This window comes from Camelus dromedarius, chromosome 5, assembly GCF_036321535.1.
Source record: "Camelus dromedarius isolate mCamDro1 chromosome 5, mCamDro1.pat, whole genome shotgun sequence".
In the NCBI taxonomy this organism is placed as follows: Eukaryota; Metazoa; Chordata; class Mammalia; order Artiodactyla; family Camelidae; genus Camelus; species Camelus dromedarius.
The window spans coordinates 39,622,479-39,642,846 of record NC_087440.1 but is presented as its reverse complement, the minus strand read 5'-3'; the positions used below and the strand labels follow the sequence as shown (position 1 = coordinate 39,642,846).

General features: G+C 43.0%; 1 long non-coding RNA gene across 1 annotated transcript in view; it reads left to right on the top strand.

Annotated features, from left to right (window-relative positions):
* Positions 1-284: 284 nt before the first annotated feature.
* The window catches only part of LOC116153509 (uncharacterized), a 219,019-nt gene continuing 198,935 nt past the window's right edge, over positions 285-20,368 (top strand). The window contains exon 1 of the long non-coding RNA XR_010380929.1: positions 285-448. This is a non-coding gene — a long non-coding RNA (uncharacterized LOC116153509). The remainder of the gene's footprint in view (positions 449-20,368) is intronic.

Sequence of the window (20,368 nt, the reverse complement as noted above, 5' to 3'; positions counted from 1 at the left end):
TTATAGTATCTCCAAAAATGTGTATTTTGGATTTAGGCTTTTTTTACATTAGTGAATGCCTCTCATCTCTGCTCAGGGAAATAGTTTTCTATTCAGTTGCCACTTTTCCTCTCCATTCTTTTATTACTATTTCCCCAGAATCCATGAGAGTCAAATTTTGGCTTAAGACGAGGCTGCTCTTTCTGGGAGCTGGAGGAACCCGTGCCGGGGCCAGCAGTGCTCCCTGTCACTGGAGCGGCACCAGCAGAAACAGGGACTGTCATGTTGAGATATTAGCATGAGAAGGTGGTGGACACTGATGCTATTAGGCTTGCATTTGCTTATTTTTAAACCATTATATTTCTTTGGCTTCAAATAATACAACAACTTTCCGCTTCCTCCCAGCAGCCTAAGGAGGAAGCCGAAGAAGCAACCAGAAATAAGATTGTACACGAAGAGACAGAAAGAGGTAAGAACACTCTCCAGACCTTCTTGGTTGGGGGTAGCTCTTCAGAGGTCGTGTTACTGAAACTCAGAGGCGTGTTACTGAAGCGCATAAGAGGTGACATTGCAGACACGGTGTCTGCTTATTCGCTGGCTTCCGTGAAAATTTGCCCTCTCCACACTCTACCTGTGAAAGTTGCTAGGCAGCAAGGAGATAAAAGCGTTAGAGGATGTGACCGTTTTCTTGCAACTCTTTGTCTGTTTCTACCCACACAGAGCAAAGCAGCTTTCCTGTGGGGATTTATCTTCAAAAGCAAAGCATTCTCGCTTTTGCTTCTCTGCTGACATTGTTAGTAGTAATGGAATGGCCCGGTTTTCTAAGGCTGCAAAATCAAGGGAGCACAACCTCTGCATTTAACTGCCTGGGCGAACTCCTGCCTTGAACGCCTGCCCCTTCAATCGCAGGACTTCCGAGGTGGTTCAGTGCGGGGTTTGGTGCTGTACCAGTGGAAGGAGTTGATTGGCTACTAGACTTTCTCTTGGCAGCTCTGAACTTTTATTCCACATGTTTGCTTGCTTGCTTGCTTGCTTGCTTTTGTAGAACTGTTTTTGTGTAAAAGTGGTATCCTTGGTCCACCATCAGCTGGATTTGTCTTTTTGAATTGTCACTCCAGTAGTGATGATGGATTTGCTTTTCCATACTCTTGATCTAGCAACTACAGTATATCTGAAAAACAATTAGCTGGTTTGGGGGGAAAAACCTTGACTCTCCTGTCCTTTTTAATCTTATCTGTTTGAGACAATATGAAATGCTATTCAATTTTATCCTTGGTGTTAATTTCCCATTACATTATGCTATGAATTTCAAGGAATTCATCACAAACTGCCTTTGTAGCTATTAGTGAGCATATTTTATTTTGTTTGTTTTTGTATATATCTTTGGGGAAATGAAGAACCTGACCGAGTATCTTTTACTAAGTAGTCGTTTAATAGCATTTGCATAAGTGAGTGCTTATGACCCCGATTCTGATCATCAACTGTGATTCTGACACCAATTCCAATGTGTGTGTGTTTTAAACACACCACCAAGCAATTCTGATACCAGCTGGGTGTCTTACAACTTAATTCTGACACCGTCTACTTGGAGAGAGCGTCAGATCCCACAGGTTAAGGGCTCAGTCCTGCCAGACTCGCTCCCCACCCCTCAGTTCAGCCACCAGTCGCAAGTCCAGGTCACCACTTGGGCTTCTGACTGACCTACTTTAGACGGGAAGTTCCAACAACCCCTTCTTGGGTTTGATTAATTGGCTTGAGTGGCTCACAGAACTGAGAGAGACATTTTACTTACTAGATTACCGATTTATTATAAAAGGATATAATGTGGAAATAGCCAAACGGAAGAGATGCATAGGGCAAGTTGTGGGGAAAGGGCCCTGAGCTTCTCTGCTCTCTCCCAGCATCTCCACATGTTCACCCACCCGGAAACTCTTTGAACTCTCTTCTTAGGGTTTCATTGCAGAGGCACGATTGATTAAATCAGTGGCTATTAATGACTGAACTCAACCTCCAGCTCCTCCCCTCCCAGGAAGTTTGGGAACGGGGTAGGAGCGGGGGTGAGGGCAGTGGAACTGAAAGTTCAACCCTCTAATCACGTGATTGGTTCCCCTGGCAACCAGCCCCCATCCTTAGGTGCTTTCTGAAGTCACTAACATAGCAGCGCCTTTACTGCTCTTCTCACTGGAAATTCCAAGGGTTCTAGGAGCTCTGTGCCAGGAACAGGAGGAAGACAAAATACAGATGCCCTGCTATACATCACATCATCACAGTGATCACATCTGAAGTGTTGTTGCTGTTGAACAATGTGCTGTCTCCATCTGAGCTACTGGACCAGCCTCTGGACAAAATAGTGTATTTCCATTAGCCTCCCTCTTAGGGCGTGTGTGTGCACATAGAAAATACTGTTTTTGGGTTTTGTTTTAAAACATGATTCAGGGTCCCTTTTCCCTATGTCTGAAGGCTGGGAGTAGGTGTGCCAACATTCAACTCTGCAACTTTCCCTTTTCTGTTTCCCATAGCCTACTCTATTGATGGATTATTTTCATGTTAGGTTGTAAGCCACAGTGTATATAATCAACTTCTTACAGGTCCAAGGGTCATTCTTGTGCGTTGACTATCTGTCTCAGCCATTTTTTATTTCTAGTTTAACTCTGCCAAAGGTCTTGGGCACCAGCACATCGTAGCCCCCAATAGGAACAGATGGTCATACGATCAAATTAATTAACAGAGTCCACTTACAGTCACTTCTGTCACATGTAGAATAAAGGCATTTCCTCTCTTGTGGCAATGACTGGGAATCTTGTCCACATCTTTATTAATTAATCACTCAAGCAGGATCTCTTGAGCATGACCAGTATTCATTGTACCACTATGTATACTATTGAATATACAGAAAACACTAGGTTCCTGAAGGGCTGTCCAGTCTAGCTGACTAGGCAACATATACCCCTGTGAAATACTCAGTAAGTGAGCCGGTGGTATATAATCAACGTTATCAGCTACTCAAGAGAAACGCTTAGTCAGGCTGTGTGTGCTGTAGGTCTTCATGAAGAACCACCTGGGGTGGGGAGAGCGTTCGTCTCCTCCATGCTGCTCGGACACAGAGCAGCTCTGGTGTGATTTCAGCTGGGACTCAAGGAGCACTCTTTGTCACTTCAGGAGTTTTGATGCTTTGGGAATAGCAGTCAGCCCTTTGGAAGCCTCAGGTCAATGGCGTTGAGGCATGATCCTTCCGTGGTGTGTAGGAAGCCAACACCCAGGAGGATACTGAGGCAGAAGGATGGAAACATGCTTGTTTGAACACCTAAGAGGTCCCTTTGAGTGGTCCAGGAATGAATGGGGAAGATGAGATTTACACCAGCAGCTAACAATGATGATCCAGGGAACTTGGGGTATTAATATTGCTTCAGTGTTACTTGAGTGCACAGGATGGTGGGGCCTGAGGACATTCAAAGTAAAATAAATCTCATTTCTATTCCTTCCTTCCTTCCATTCATGTTGCTGCCATAAAAACATAGGCCTTCTGGGGTGTGGGGTATATAGCTCAGTGGTAGAGTGCATGATACAACACGCATGGTCCTGGGTTCAGTACCGATTACTCCATTAAGAAAAGTGTAGGCCTTCACCATTTTATATCCAGTTCTTATCTCTGTAACAGGCTCTCTGCAGGTCTCCTTCTCCTCACCTTGGTCAGCCCCAGTCCATTTTGGTCCACTGCCAACTTGACCTAAAGTGCAGCTTTTGTCACATGGTTAGAAACTTGACTACAAGGAGATGGACACACTCATTGGAGCTTCATGATTGGCGTGATGGAGGGGAGCAGGAGACCTTTCCTAGCCTATTCTCCGATCCTTTCCACGCTGTCCCCTCACAGATACACAAAAGAGAGTGTGGCTTTGATGACAATCCTGGCATGTTAGTTGAGTTCATCCTCATCTTCGGGGTTTTTTGTTTTTAAGATCATTAAAAATAGGCAGTAGCACTGGGAGAAATCATGAACTAAAGCTGTTTAACAGCTAACTTCTTAACTAAGGTAAAGCCTTAGCAAAAAATTGGTAGCAAGAATTACTTTTGTCCACAGATTTTCAAATTTGAGTCATATCAGTGTCACAGATATCTGAGGCTGGCTACCCTAGAAGTGGATCCTGAGACAAAAATTCAAGGTGCATGTATTTTATTTACGGAGTGTTTTTTCAGGAGAAAAATCTGCAGGGGAGTGGGATAAGGTAGGGAAAGAAGCAGAGCAAGGAATGTAGTTTCAGGTAAAGCATAGCTCATCCATGTGGATGGTGAGCGAGTGGTCTAGAGTGTAAATCACACTGTCTTTTCTATCATATATCAGTATCTTATACCCTGTTATTTTTTGGCAACGTTGATGAGGTGGGATTTGTAGCCTTCAGGGCAGAATAGTTTCCCTTGGCTGAGTGTATTTCCATAGACAGGTGCCTGTGAGCTATTATTAGCCAGTACTCATAGCAGCTGAGAGAATATGTACAACTCAGTAAAAACAAACAAATGAAAACAAAGGTTTGGGTGGGACACTAGGAGCATTAACTACAACCTAGCCTGTTCAGATTCACTGCTTCTCGCATTGAGCTCATTTCGTGAAAGCATAGATTTTCCAGAATTCTGGCTGGCCAGTCTCTAGGACAATGTACAAGAGGAGAGTGAGTGGGAAGAGTACAGCCCCACTGGTGCGGCTGGTCCTGAAGTCACAGCTAATACTCGTCCTAGGTGATTCTCGCCCTCAGCTACCATTTCTGCTTGTCTAGATGGCTTATTTGATGGGGTGACCCAAACTCTCATCCCTGAGGGGTCTGAACCCAAGAGTCCAGCTCCTGTTTTCCTCCTCTTTTGTTTGTCAGCTGATCGTAAGGTCACAGGTGTGAGCTGAGGGAAGGGCACCGGTGGAATAGTGATGGGGTGGTGGGAAGCTGGGATCCCTGTTCTTGCAGCTTGTTTGTGACCTCTAGACCTGCTTGAGCCTGATCCCAGATGTGCCACTTTACTCACATGGTGGATTGCTTCTGAGCCTACATGGGTCATGACGGGCATTTACGGCACATGGTCACTAGATTTCCCATGATAGGATGCCCTGTCTCTAGCCTACCAGGAGCTATTTCTCAAATGGTATCTAATTCCCTCTCCACTCTGTACACACTGAACCCTAACGATCTGTGCGGTGACTCTCAGAGCGTGCCTGAAACTTCACAAGACACCTTTTCCCACCTGTGGTGTACCATTGAATCTGCCTCAATAGGACGGTCTGAGTGTCAGGGTTGCTTATACCATGGTTTAACCTGCCACTGATCCTTTCCTTACTTTAGGCCCAATTCAGGAATGAAAGTCTTCAAAATGATTTGATTAAATGAGTCCGAACAGTATTCCCAAGTGTGAACAATGTTATCCACAAAGTCCAAAGGGGCTCATCAAGCATTGTGTTTTTTCCTTTAGTGATAGGAAGTACAAGGTATAAAAAATTGTCCTTTACTTTGGAGGTAATATGCTGGAATGCTCCAGAGCATTGGACTTTGGTAGGAGGACTCAATCTTTGTAGGATTTATTTACCACCCCGTAGAGCCCGTATATCTTACAGAGACATCAAGAGTACCTGATAACACAATGTCATAGATGGTAGATCAGTGTGATGTTGTGTGGAATGTCTGGGTGTTCTTGGGGACTGTGATGTGACAGAGCAAGAAAGCTAATAATCTGGGACAAGATCATGAAAGCACGCTGTTGCCCGTCACATGGCAATGCCACCTGCTTCTAATCTCCCCTCCTGACAGGTGTGGGGAGGAATGCGTTAGCCAGATGGAGAACTGCGGACCCCATTCCATAGCCTGTGTTAATCCTCTCTAGTAGAGAGAACTGCATTTGGCACAATAACTACAATAGAGGCTACTGCTTGATTAAGTTTGTGCTAGTCCTTTGCAACCCACCACGATTCATCAGGTTTTATAAGGGGCCACCCAGGTAGATTAGATGAGAATATAAGTAGGGATATGACCCGCCACCACAGCATTACTTAGTCTGAGAGTGGCCCTAATCTCTCTCATTCCTTTGGGAAGCAATCTTGGTTTTTATTATTTGGACTAAAGGTGGGGGTAGTTTCATGCACTTTCATTTGACCTTTCCTATCACAGTTCTTTCACCCAATGTTTAAGTAATCATTGTCCAAGGCGAGAGTTTTATAACTACGTCTATTCCATTTATACATTCAGGAACTGGAGAAGTGACCACTAGGTAGCTCCATGGACCCAGTAGATCCTCTGTGAGATGGATAGGATTGGTTCAGAAATCCGTTTATTACTGGTCCCAAATACCTCTGTTCTAAGAGGAGGTCAGGTAGGTGCTTTGGTTTTGTGGTTATCACTGTCACCTTGGACCCTGTGCACAGCGACCTCTGTCTCCTCTACTTTTCCCCAATATGTGGTTATTTGAGTAAATGACCATAGGCCTCTTTCAGGAAGGACTCTGGGAATCACTAGTAAATATACTTGTGGTATTGAAGCTTCCTTTCCTTTCTATATATTTAATTTTTACATTATTTAAAACTTACATAAAAGTTGCAAGAATAATACAAAAAATTCCTAGATATCTTTTACCCAGATCTTCCATATGTTAACATTTTGCTACATTTGCTATATCCTTATCTCTATAGATGGATATGTGTGTGTGTGTATATATTATACTTTTTCCTGAACTGTTTAAGACTAACTTGCAGCATGATTCACCTTTATTTCTGAACACTTCAGTGTGTATTTTCTAAAAAGAAGGAATTCTCTTAAATAGCTGTAGTATACAAATCAGAATCATAGTACCATTACCTACACCATAGACCTTGCTCAGATTTTACCAGTTGTCTTGATAACATCCTTTATAGTAAAAAAAAAAAAAAAAAAAAGAAAAATCCAAAACTATCTATCCATCCATCCATCCATCCATCCATCCATCCATCCAGGGTTAAGCATTGCTTTCAGTTGTCATATCTCTTTGGTCTCCATTGATCTACAACAGTTCCTCAGCCTGTCTTTGGATTTTTTATGAAATTGACATTTTTGAAGAGTACAGCCCAATCATGTTGTAGAATGTCCTTCAGTTTGGATTTGTTTACTACATGACCAAACTCAAGTCATGCATTTTTGGCAGAACTACCACCTATGTGGTGGTGTATCTTCCTTGGAGCATCACAGCAATGGACACATGGTATAGATTAGTCTCATTACTGGCGCTGCTAAGTTTGATAATGTGGCTAAAATGGTACCTGCCAGGTTACTGTTCTTACTATTGTATATTCTGTAATTAAGAGGTATCTTGCAGGGATGATATTTGAGGCTATGTGAATGTTATCTCCTGTTTCTTATAAAACTCCCATTTACTGTTTTAGCAATCATTGGTGATTCTTGCCTGAGTCAAGGTTCTTGTTAAATGGTGGTTTCTGATTTCACTGTTCCTTCTACATGTGTTAGTTGGCTTTCTACTGAAAGGAAGAGCTTTCTCTTCTCCCTTATTTATATCATTGTAGCCCCCATGGGTTTTTATTTTATTTAATGTTATAACCCCTTACTATCATTTTGATCAAATTGTCCTCAATTTGTTTGTCTCCTTTCAGTCATTGGTTTCTGGATCTGAGTACTGACTTGGGTCTGGAAATTGGACAAAGGTTCATGACTTTCTTTTTGGACAGCTGATCTCAACTTCCTGCTTATACATTCTTGGTGTTGTTTAATAATATCAAGCAGTAATCCCTTGGCTATTTATATATCATGCCTATTATTAAGCAGTAACTCTTTGGCTATTTATGTATCTTTCCTCTGTGGAAACCGTGTCCTATAGATCCCTAAAGGTTAGCCACACTGGCTGCCATTCTGACTTTGCTGCCCACAATGGCCATCATGACCACCTGGCTTCTGGTAATTAAGTGCTGCTACCAGATCTCTGCTATTTTGGGGTTCTATGATCCCTGTAGCTAGTAAGGAGCCCAATATTGCAAAAGCACCCTCTACCGTAGAGGATAGTTTACAGAGGATAGCAATTATGTAGCTTCTTAATGATGTCAGTGACGCTCCCTCACCAGCATACTTCACATTGTCATGATAACCAGAATGACCTCGGGGCTCTCCCAAGAAATATAGTGGGTTTTCTGATATAGTGGATTATAATAAACCCTTTCTAGCATGCCCATTCCTCTGACTCTTTTAATCTTTCCTCCCCACTCTGCCACTTAGTTCTTGTATCTCTTCTTTACTTAATGTTGGCCAGCCTCTAAAAGCTATTCCAGCAGGGAATTAGGATCAATTTTTTTTTATTAAGCCTGTGGCAATGTCATTTGAGCCAAGCCATGCAGTATTCTCTGGTTGCATTTTCATGCTTGTACAGCTTTGTTTTCCCTTGAGTTAATAATTGTTGCTTTTAATTTTTCATGATCCTCTAAACACTCCAACAGAAGGATCAGTCTCCTCTTAATGTATCTGAACATATTTAAGTAGTCCCTTTTTTCTTGGAGCTAGACCTCCTGAAAGTCATTGTCCATTGGCTTCCATCTGGACAGGCTGGCAACATGGTGGTCATCCTTGGATGAGTGGTTCTCCTTCCCCCACTAACCTGGGCTTTCCCAGTGCTCCTCCCTTTCCTGAGCTGGATCCCTTTCTTCCTGGATTCCACATCTTCTTTTTTTGTTGGTTTGCTCCCTTGTTTTGCTGGAGTACAGACTCTAGTAGCTTCCTGAGGAAAATTACAAGGGAGGTCAACTATTTGAGACCTCACTTACCTGAAAAAAGCTTCTGTTCTGCCCTCAGGCTTGATCATTTATTATAGAATAGAATATAGATACTACATTCTGGGAATAGAGTTCTATTGTTGCTGGAGAATAGGTTCCTGTCTCTCACAGGAAAGAATTCAAGAGTGAGGCACAGTAAATTGAAAGTAAGTTTATTCAAGGATGTACATGCTCCATATACAGAGTGCCAGCCATCTCAGTAGGCAGGAGAGAGTGACCATGAAGGGCGGGGTTGTTAGTTTTTATGGGCTCTGTAATTTCATATGCTAACGAGTAGGAGGATTATTCCAACTATTTTGGTGACAGGGTAGGAATTTCCAGGAATTGGGCTCCCTCTTCCCCACTTGTTGACCTTTTATGGTCAGCCAGTAACTGTCGTGGCACCTGCGGCTGTGCCATGAGGCTCAGGGTCCACTGAAGTCGAGCCTTCTGCCGTCTTGGTTCTAACCAGTTTGTCCTGTCCTCAATGGCTGTGCCATCCCTTCAGGGGCTGTGCCCTGCCCCCTTCCCTTGTGTCTCACTATCTAGGCTGGAAGTAATTTTTTCTCAGAATTTTAGAGGTGTTGTTCTCTTTTAACTTCCAGTGTTAAATGTATCAGATGCCATTTTAATTTCTGATTCTTTGTTTTGACCTTTACCTTTCTTCTCTGGGTTTAAAGGAGCTTTTTGTCCAACATTTTTCTGAGATTTCACATTGTATCTTTTTTCATTCTGTTGCAACTTGGTGTTTACTTAAAGTCTAGAAACTCCTGTGTTGAATGCTTACTTACTCCTTTCATCACTTCCCCCCCTTTTCTCTAACTCCTTTTATTTGGATGATTGGCTTCTGAGACCAATTTTAACTTTTATTTTTCTCATTCTCCATCTCATTTAATTTTATTCTGTTTTCTGGGACATTGTTTCCACTTAGTCTTTTTTTTCCCCCCACTTAGTCTTCTAAACCCTCTATTTGGATTTATAGAATTTCTCCTATCACTCAATTTTCCTTTTTCTGAATATTCATTTCATAGCATCTTCTTCATAGCATAATGAAAGTGAAATATTTCCTGAGGCTGTCTGAGTTAAGATGTTAACTGTGCTGTTTTAGACTTCTCTTTCTAACTCCCTGCACTGTCTCTTGTTCTTCCAAGTCTCTTTGACTCATTCATTATCTGTCTGTCGTATTAGAAGCTGCCTTGAAATAGCTGGTGATTCTTGTGCTGTCTCTTCCTATTTAAGACTAAGGTCCATCAGATCTGATCAGAAGCTCTGTTTGTGGTCTGTGCCCTTTGATTATGAGTATTCTTAGGTCTTTGATATTGAATGATCATCCCCCCCCCCATCTCTTTCCTTCAAAGTACACGCTAAGCTGTTAATGATCTTGGAGAGAAGGAAAAAGGGGACTTGAGGTCTCTGATTTGATTTTCATGCTATACCCCTGTTGGCAGGATGCTGCTTCTGATCTCGGCTTTGCGTGGTATGCCAAGTCTAGAGCGTGAGACCCTGGCAGGGTTAGGGAGGGACAGCCACACCTGGGCAGTACTGAGGAGGGGCCAGGCTGCTGCTTATGTCAACATTCAGTCTGTTGAAAGCGTTCCTGCCTGCAGCTCTGCTTCCAGAAATACTTGGTGCTTCTAATTCCCTGAGTATATTTTTGAACATGGTGGTCCCACAAAGTGGACTGGTATGCTTCCAGTGCCTCCCATTTCAACTTTCTCTGGTCTGCCAAGTCAGACACTGTTTGTGCAAACATTTGTACAGTCATTGCTGTTGTCTATTCTGATTTTCTTTGTCCTTATTTTGCACCTTCAGAAAAAATTCTCTGTACTATAATTCTAGGCAGTATTAGGAGGGAGCGAATGTGTTCAGTTTGCCATAGTTAGCTAGAAGCTTCCTTCTCTAAGACTTTTCCTGGAGACTGCAGTCCAGATGAGTCTCTCCATTTTCTAAACTCTCGGGGCACTTACCTGCACTCATTAATTTTGCCCTTATTCTTATACTCTTATAATTTTCTTACAGTTTTATGCATGGAGGCCTTGGCTTCTCTGAGTGAGGTATAGATCTCTTTCATGACAAAATATTAAATTGACTTAAACGATTTTCAGGTTTTTCATAAAGTATGTCTTTTTGTCTCTTACCAGTAACCAAATTTTTTAAAAGATTAAGATTTGACAGTCTTCATATGTCAGTGTAGCAGTTCAGAGAGGCTGTAGATACAGCTCATGGCTACCTCATTCAATAGTCATGAAAACTATAAATCAAATGCTTTACACTTAGAATCATAGTCTCAATATTAACAGAGGAAAATCTTTGTATAAAGCAGATTATCAACTTCATTTTATATTTTAAATTCAGATTTTCATATGCAAGATTTTTGTTACTTAATAAATGCTTAACATTAACCTTATACCCTGTTCTGCCAGTCCTGGTGGGACACGGAAGAGCCTTTTAGGACAGGAAACATGTCTTTACCTGTTGGCTTGTATCAGGTTTCTATTGCTACGTAACACTCACCAACCTAGTGGCTCTAAACATTTAAACAGCAATATTTTAAAATGTCTTAAGTGTTTAAACATTTAAACCACAACACGTGTGACTGCACACAGTTCTGGGCGGTTTTGATGCCCCTCCTCCCTTGGCTTATTCATCAGTTGCATTTATGTAGTGATCGGCTGGGAGGTAGGTGCTAGGGGCATTTAAAACAATCTAGGCCTTTCTCTCAAAAACCGGGGTTTCTTTGCAGCATGGTGGCCTTGGGGTTGCAAGAGAGCAAGCTGCAGTGTGCAGGCACTTACCCAGCCTCTGCTTGCATCATCACATATGCTGATTTTTCATTGGCCGAAGCAAGTCACATACCAATGCCAGGGTTAAAGTGGGAGGGTACTGCCAAAGACATGGATACTAGGAGGTGCAATTCATTGGGGGTCATTACTATAAGAATCTCCCATAGGTACGGAATATGTGTGTTTTGTAAATATGATTATGTATCACTAAAGACCACTTTGAATCTCCCAGCTTATATATGGAATATAAGGGTGCAGCAACTCCAGGGAATTGTATTTATTTTAGTATTTTAGGTCAGCGAGGCTGGAGCATAATCAGCAGGAGGAAGGGTAGGTAGAGATGAACTTGCGGGGGTGGGTGGAGCCAGACCTTTGAGGGCCTGCAGCTCAGGGTGGGAGAGGTGGGTGAGGGTGCTATGTATGTGCTGGCCTCCTGTGGACAGGTGATGGCCAGAGGCTCTTACATATTTATCTCATTTACTCCTCCCAGCAGCCCTGGGAAGTAGGAACTGTCTATACTTCACAGAGACCAACTGTGAAGTATGAGCCCTAGGTATCTCACTTTCTTCAGCATTTCAAAGATCACTGCAGAATCCTGCAAATCCAGCTGAATCCACTCACAATATGATCGAAACACCTACTGGATGCTTGTGATTGACTTCATTGCTAAATTCATATTCTTGTATTTCTCTTCAGCGTAGCTTTACTGGTGGCCCTCTGGGAACAGTCACTTTTCTTTGACATGAGAACAGATGCTAGAGATCTTTCACTTGTCTGTTCTGTCTAGACCGTTAACATTTACAATCACAATATTTTCTCCTTGTCATTAACAGCAATATTCTCTTCACTAAATATCCTTGGAGTTCCTCGTGCGATATGTGAGGATGGAAAGTCTTGCTTTTCTTTCATTCCTTGAACCTGCATTTATTGAGCAAGTTACTGATCAGGATGTTTGTCATCTGTGTCCCCTGGGACATGCAGCTACAGAGTTGGGCTGTGAAGCCTGCATCTTTGTTGATATGAAGAGCTGCCATTACCTGCCTAGGCTCAGCTCACCTTCACCCAAGTATAAGCCATTTTTATCTTTTTTGTTTTTCTATCGTAAAGAATTTTGTACTAAGAATTAAAAGAAAGCTGTTTTGATTTTTTGCTCAATCACTTTCATTCTGATATATGACTGTGGGCAAATCACAGAACTCTGTAAGCCTCAGTAGCAATGGCTTTTTTTTTCAGAGTCATTATGAGTAGTAAACGTATGTAAAGGGGCCTTTGACCTCCAGGTACTGTCCTTGTTCTCTGCCCTTCTTTTAGAGCAAAACTACTCAGAAGTGTTTTCTGTCCATTCCGCCTGCATTTCATCATCTCCCATTCTCTCAAGCTCACTCCAAACAGTTCTCACCTTTCCGCTAAAACCATCTGTATTAGGAGCCCCTGCCCAAACCCGTGGTCATTCTTTCTACTTCCTCAGCCAGTGCTCAGCCTGAACTCGGAGTTCTTGCCTTATCTCCTCGCGTCTCCCTGGCTTCCCCTCCCCTGTCACCCAGTTAGCCTAACTCTTCTGCATTCTTTTCTTCATGGTAGTTGTGTTAGTTTCTTGTGGCTGCTGTAAGAAATTACCACAAACTTAGTGTCTTAAACAGCAGAAATGTATTTTCATAGTTCTGGAGTTCAGAGATCCAAAATCGGTTTATCCAGGCTGAAATCAATGTGTTGGCAGGGTTATGCTCCCTCCTGAGGCTCCAGGAAAGAAGTCATGCCTTGTCTCTTCCAACTTCTGGTGGCTGCCTGTAGTCCTTGGGTTGTGGCCATTTTACTCCAATCTCTGCTTCTGTGGTCACATTGCCTTCTCTTCTGTTTGTGTCTGTGTCAAATCTTCTGCTGACTCCCTTTTATGAGGATACATGCAACTGCATTTAAAACTCACTTATATAATCCAGGATAATGTCTTATCTTACTTCAAGATCCTTATTTAATCACATCTGCAGTCCTTTTTTTTTTTTTTTTGCCATTGTCCACTGGAAGAGGATGCACAACCTAAAAGCTGAGAGTTATACTTTATTTGAGGAACTTACTGAGGACTATAGCCTGGGAAATGGCCTTTCAGATAGCTCTGAGGAACTGTCCCAAAGAGATAAGGGAAGAATCAGGGTATATAGGAGTTTTTGCTGGAACCCCCCCAAAACCCATGTAGTCAAATATCAAAAGACTACTGCTAATCACAAAAAGCAGACATCTCATGTTAATGATTCTGTTGCTTTTCTTTGTATGGGAAAATGCATGGGAAGAATCTGAGCTCACTGAAATTATTCTGTTCTCTTAACTATCTTGGGCTGGTATCCTGGTTTTCTCCACCCTGAATTCCCCTCAGATGCACTGTAGGGGGCATGCTGGGGGTGGGGGAGCTGCAGTGGCTGCTGGCTTGATGGTGGGCAACATTCTTGGTTTACATTTAAGGTGGTATTCACAGGTTCCAGAGGTTAGGATATAAATGGTTTTGGGCGACATTTTTCAGCCTGTCATACTACTTAACAACAGTTGAGATTACCCAGTATTTATTAATAGTATATTTTACGTCTCTCCTTTTAGATTGTAAGATTGTCTGGGCTGGGGTTTTTGTTTTGCATACCTTAACAAAATATGAAGCATGTCTTTAACTTTTCATTCTGCTAGAACTCTGGGATGGGGAAGAGAACTGAAAGTCATTTTGGTTTCAGGTGGAATTTGGTGCACACAAAGAATATGTTTTGCCACATGTGAATGTGAGCTTTCATTTTGCTTGATTTCCCAGGAGCTAAAGAAATGTAATGGTTTCTAAGCCTTTTTTAATTTGTAAGACTTGTCATGCGCCTGCACGCTGCTCTTCACGTCTTACGCTCCTGCGAACCATGTTCATCTATTGGTTTGTAAGGTAGCAGTGGGATTGAACCAATTGGCATTACATGGGTACCATGTTATAGATGTTTAATTGGGCACATGCCCAGAAGGAAACAACAAATTAAGGATTTGGGTAGAATATTTAATGTATTAAACATCCAACATGGAAGGTTAAGTCAGTGGGTTTTCTCACTGCTTATTTTGTACCTGAAAATAGCTCAAGAAGGTCTGTAAAGATATAGCTCTCATTCCTCCCTGCAAAGATTCATAATACAGGGGCTTTCACCTTTGTTTCCCCTTTGGGAAATTAGGTGATGATCTTAAGGGTTATATCCCCAGGGAAAGTGTGAGTGAGATAACAAGCTGGAGTGCAAGTCCCACCTTCCCCCTTCCTCTGCCCTCCCCTCCCCAACTGATTAATAATTTGACCAAATCTGTGGACTGTGGCCTCCATGAGCCATCTCTCTTCCTACAGCATAGAGGCCTCTATGTAATATTTGCAAATTTTGGCCCTTGATGCAAGTTTATTTGTGATCAAGGAAACATTTACTAGAATATTCCTTCATAAATAGTAATGTTTACCATATAAAAGGTAGGTCTTCTGAGGCAGCTTGTATTCTGAACTGTGCTTGTATCTAAGGGTTGTGACAAACAAAACAATTACTGGAGTTTCTGCAAACCTCATGAGAGAGACAGTGTGCTGAGGACAAGGACATAGAACTCTGCTGGGAGTCAGGAAACCTATATGGATGTTGTTACTGATACCTATGCATCCAAAACCCAGTCTGCTCATTCAGCCACAAATTTGTATTGAGGGAATGCTGTGTGCCAGGCATGATGTTAGATTTGGTATAAAAAAATAAGATACCTCCCCTAAAGACTTTTAGGTCTAGTAAGAGACAAAAATAAATCTTTTTTTTGCATAGTGATTTATGTTTGTGTTGAAAGAAGAATAAAGCATTGTGATTGATGTTTGTGTTGGAAAATGTTCTCTCCTTCCATATTCCATCTCCCTCTTCCACTCCAATCACCCTCACCTTGTTCTTTCCCCATCCTTGATTCAGTGCCTTTGAACAAGTCCCTTTCTGCCTAGTGCCCCGGACTTTCCTTCACACTTCCCAGCCCTGCTCTCTCATCTCTTCCCAAACCCCAAAGTGTTACTTATGAAACTTTCTTCTGAGTTACCTTCAGGAATTTTGAAAGTGGTAGAGCAAGTGGAATTGAATACATCATGGGTCTTTAGAAAGTCGCTTCAGATATAATCCCAACATACCATGCAGAGCTGAGACCTAGGTGAGTCCTAAAGGGAGCCAGAATTTGGTAAGCAGATGCAGCTTGGGAATGGGTACCATGCCCCAGGCACGCAGGCAACTAGTCTCAACTCTGATCACTTCATTTACATTATCTAGTCTATTACTGCCAGTGATCTAGCTTTGTTCTTACTGATATGTTTTCACTAAAAATGTGAGAGAAATATACTCTTGTTACACAACTGTGCTCCTTCAATATTTCCTCAACATTTCATCAGCCATCGACACTCTTCATTCCATTCTTTCTTGGTTCTACTAGTTTTTTGTTTTTGTTTTGGCTGGGGTAGATAATTAGGTTTCTTTATTTTTTTTTGATAGAGGTACTGGGGATTGAACCTAGGACCTCATGCCGTGCTAGGCATGCACTCTACCACTGAGCTATACCTTCCCCTCTTCTACTAGTCTTTAAACTGTGGAAAAAGACCTTATTTCTGAAAACTTATTTCTGAATCAATTTACTGTTACTCATTAGAGTTGTTGCAGACTTACCACTGTCTCCCTTTTTTTCATACCTTTTGGAGATTGTTTTGGTGTTTATTCCTCCTCTCCTTTCTTCCCTCCACTTCCTTGTGGATTCTCTCTTCCATCTGCTCATACATTGTATCTTGTCATCAAGTGTCTGTGTCCTGGTGATCTAGACATTGAGAATAAAAACCAGTTATGGTCCTGTCCTGGCCCCCGGATGACTAGCCGTCAAAGTGAATGGAAGATGGAGCATCAGCAGCTGTGCGGTCAAAGCACAGTGTGCGTCCAGTCGCCCTCAGGATGTTTCCACTAGGCTGTTGATGAGCATTTCAAACTCAGGGCTCCTCTCTGAACTCATGATTACATCTGCCCTCCTTCCCACTGCTCCTCCTGCTGGGTTTCCTGTTTTAGCAAACAGCACCTCCATCCACTCAGTTGCTCGAGTCCAAAAACGAGGAGGCTTCCTTGATTTCTTCTTTCCCCTCTGAACAGGTCAGTTGCTAGCCCTTGTCCTTTGTCTTCTGACTCAGCCTGCCTCCGTCTCCCCGCTGTCGTCACTCCTGTCCTCTCGCTACATGATCACAATTGCCTCCTGACAGGTTTTGCTGCATCCTTTGGTCCTCCTCTTCCATTCTGTTCTTTTCATAGAGGCCACAGTCATATTGTAAAGGCACAAGTCTGGTCAAGACACTACCCTATTTAACATCCTTCCACATCCTCACTGCACCAGGATGGAAGCCCAGCCCCACATGCTCTGGCCCCTGTGTCCCCTCGCAGCCTTGAGGCTCCCTGGCCTCCCCCCACTCTGCACCCCTGGCTGTGCAGCTGCGCGGGGGTCTGGAACACACTGAGCGAGTGCTCTCCCCCTGGGCCGTGGTGTGTGCTGCCCACCCCTCCCTGCATACCCCTGCCCCCTTCTCCTCTCACGGCCTCTCCACAGGAAACGTCCTGATGCCAAGACAGGATTATGTGCACTGACTTTTCTGTGCTTCAGCACATTAGTCCTGTCTTTAAAAAATGATTAAAGAAAACAATTTAGGTGATGCAGACAAACATTTTTTTTAAACACTTCATAAAGTGGGCAGTCTCCATTCAGAGAACTGCAAAATGGGGAAGGAGGCAGGAAGCTTTTAATATAAGGAAATAAGAACAGGAAGAGAAGAATAGAAACTATCTGGTCGAGGCCACATAGTTAACCTTCTTTGTGGTGAGAAGGAACAAGGAAAGAAGGATGGAGTCCAGAGTTGGCTTGCCCTTGGGGATTGGCTGGCTGCATAGTTGCATTTCTGTCAAGCAGAGCATTGTCTGGGACACAAAAGTTACTGAAGTTTCAGTTTGCTGACGCCTGGGCCAGGAGCAGCCTTGTCTTGGGTCTAGAAATTTCTTTCAACAGTCACTATGTAGTAACTGTCTATTTTACTTAACTCCTGCTCCCTGCCCCCAGCCTGAGGGCAGTACCTCAACGCCTGGTCTAACTCCAGCTTCAGAGGAACAACTCAGTAGGTCTAGATGGTTCAACACATGCTGCCTACGTGGTTTAAGGTTTAGAATTTAGGCTCCAGAAGCACAAGGCCTGGGTTAGGCTTCCAGCTGTTCCTAAGCTGGTTGCCTGGACCCATGCTGGACGTCTAGCCCAGGCTGGGACCCCTTGTCTCGGCCAGCGAGGTTCTTCATCTGCTCGGATTGGTATAGCCAGTAATGAAATCCATGCTGAGGCTGGAACAGCACAAGCTTTATTCAATGGCCAAGGAATGGAAAAGTAGAAACTTAGCAGGTCAACTTCTCAACCCAGTTTGCGGGGAGGGCACCTTGTATATAGAAGGGTGGAGATAAAAGGGAGGGAACTGGAGAGAGAGGGAGGAATATTCATGAATTATCTGAGAACAGGGGTGTGATTTGGACCTGGACCTGAAGCAACACTCCTTTTCAGTCCTTGTATGCGCTTCTGGGGTTGTTGTTATGGCAACTGGCAACTGTCATGGCGCTGGTGGGTGTGTCATTTAGCATGCTAAGGTATTACAGTGAGTGTATAATGAGGCTCAAGGTTCACTGGAAGTCAGATCCTTCACCATCTTGGGCCTTTCTGGTTCTAACCAGTTCTTTTTCTTTTTTCAACTTCCTCTTGAAACAGGAGCCATTGGTTTCCATTCCAGGGAGAGGCAGAGGTATGATTCTGGGGCAACAGCCTTGGTAATACAACCTCATGCGACTTAGGTACAGAAAGGCAGAGAAAGAATGTTTATCTCTGCCTCTAAGGCTTATTTTTAGAAAAGCTCAAGACTAACTGCTTGCCCTATCCTTGGTCTCATTCTGGTGTTTCCCTCTGTCTCACTGAATTCCCCAGGCAGGTGGCCTCCCTGTGTTCCTCTGAGGCCGGAAAGGGAGCCCCTTGGGGCCCCTAGTGGTGACTTCCTCCATTGCCTCAGGGCTTAGTCTTGCTCAGAGGCCTCCCAGGGATTGCTCCCAGATCCCTGCGGATTTTCTGTTCAATCTGCACAGAGCACTGCTAGAAAACAGGAGAGCAGCTCTGCTGGCAGCACTAAACTGGCCACAGTGGTGCTCTCTCTATGGGGACTTTGGCAAATGGCATTTCTGGGAAACCCAAATCAGTTACAAAGGAGGGTTTGTGGGTAAAAACTCAATGCTTCTTAGCAGTTGATTTAAGGTTCTGAATCTTTTGATAATAAGTCTGGAAGCTTGATCCAAGGAGAGTGATTTCCAGAGTGCCAGTTTCCTAGGAAGTGCTCACTTTTCATCCAAGAAGAAGCAGTCTAGTTTCTTGAAGCCCTCTCTAGGATGATGGAATCTGAGGGTTAAAAGGTCCTGATGCAGCCCAGGAAGCTTTGGGAGGGGAAGATGAATCAACTCTCTGCTTCTCATCTGTCTGCTCATTTCCCTGTCCATGCAGATCTCTGCCCTACTGAGAATACAGGGAGAAGTTCAAATTTCCTTTCCCATACTGATCTATGGCAGTGATTCTGGAGCCAGGGCAGCTTTGCAGACTTGGCCGTAACTGTGAGGAGGAAGAGCGCCAGGTTCTGCTCAGGTTCCCAGCTGTGGGTGTGTTCTTCTTCTCATGGCTCTGGTTGCTTGACCTGCTTTCATGACCTTCTGTCTAGTTCTTCCTTCTTTCTAGCCTTCCTTTCTTTCTTTTTGAACATAACAATAGAGAGATAGTTCACAAACTCCTCCCAATAAGGGCTACAGGTGTGACAAAAGTAAAATACAGAAAGGCCTCATGGGGACTAGAATTACACATGATAATGAAGCATTGGCTTTCATGCCTACATCTCTGCATTTCTACCTGTATGAACTTGGAAAGTTCCGTTCCTTGATGGCCCACGTATAAAATGGAGATAGTAATTGTACTAGTCAGGGTTCTTTATTGCAAGTTATAGAAACCAGCTGTGATTTAAATTAAAGGGGGAGGGAGAACTCACAGAAAGGTCGTTGATACAGCTATTTCACAGACTTGTTGTAAGGATGGATTTAAATAACAAATGGAAATCATTTAGTCCAATATAGCACATAGAAAGTATTAGAAATTCTTACTGTTGTTGTATCATCATTGTTTTAGTATCATTATTTTGAGCTCTGTCCTGAGTTCCTTGCCTATAGCTTTGTCTTTATATAAAGCAAATGCTGTCCTTAATGCCATAGTACATTCTTTCGATTTTTGAGAACTGGTCTCTGGAACCAATGGTTAACTATTCATTTCTGGTCCAATCAACTATTGCCGAAAGGAGTAGGGTCACATGGCACAAACTTGGCCTCTGAATTCTTACTTCATCTGGGGCTATAGACAGGGAGGCAGTTCTCTGAGAAGAGCAAGCAAAACTAAACCTAATTTACCTAACTAATTACCTGTTTTCTAGAACCATGCCCAATATTCTGTTAGAGGGACTTGAGGGGTTCTAGCTCAGTAATCAACATCAAGTCATCTCTTCTGTCACCTGTGATAACTGTGTGATCGCCTGAATCAATTCAGCATTTATTGTGCTCCCGGTATTAGTTACTGGTTATACAAAAACAGTGCCTGCCTCTGATGTACTTGCTGTTTCGTGAGGAGACAACTGCTAGATTAATAATTAGAATAACATTGTGAAGGTTGCAGCAGAAGCCTGTAGACAAAGTACAAAGGGCTTACAGAAGAGAAAGGAATTAATTACCCAAGGAGAGCAGTGGAGGGGAAGCAA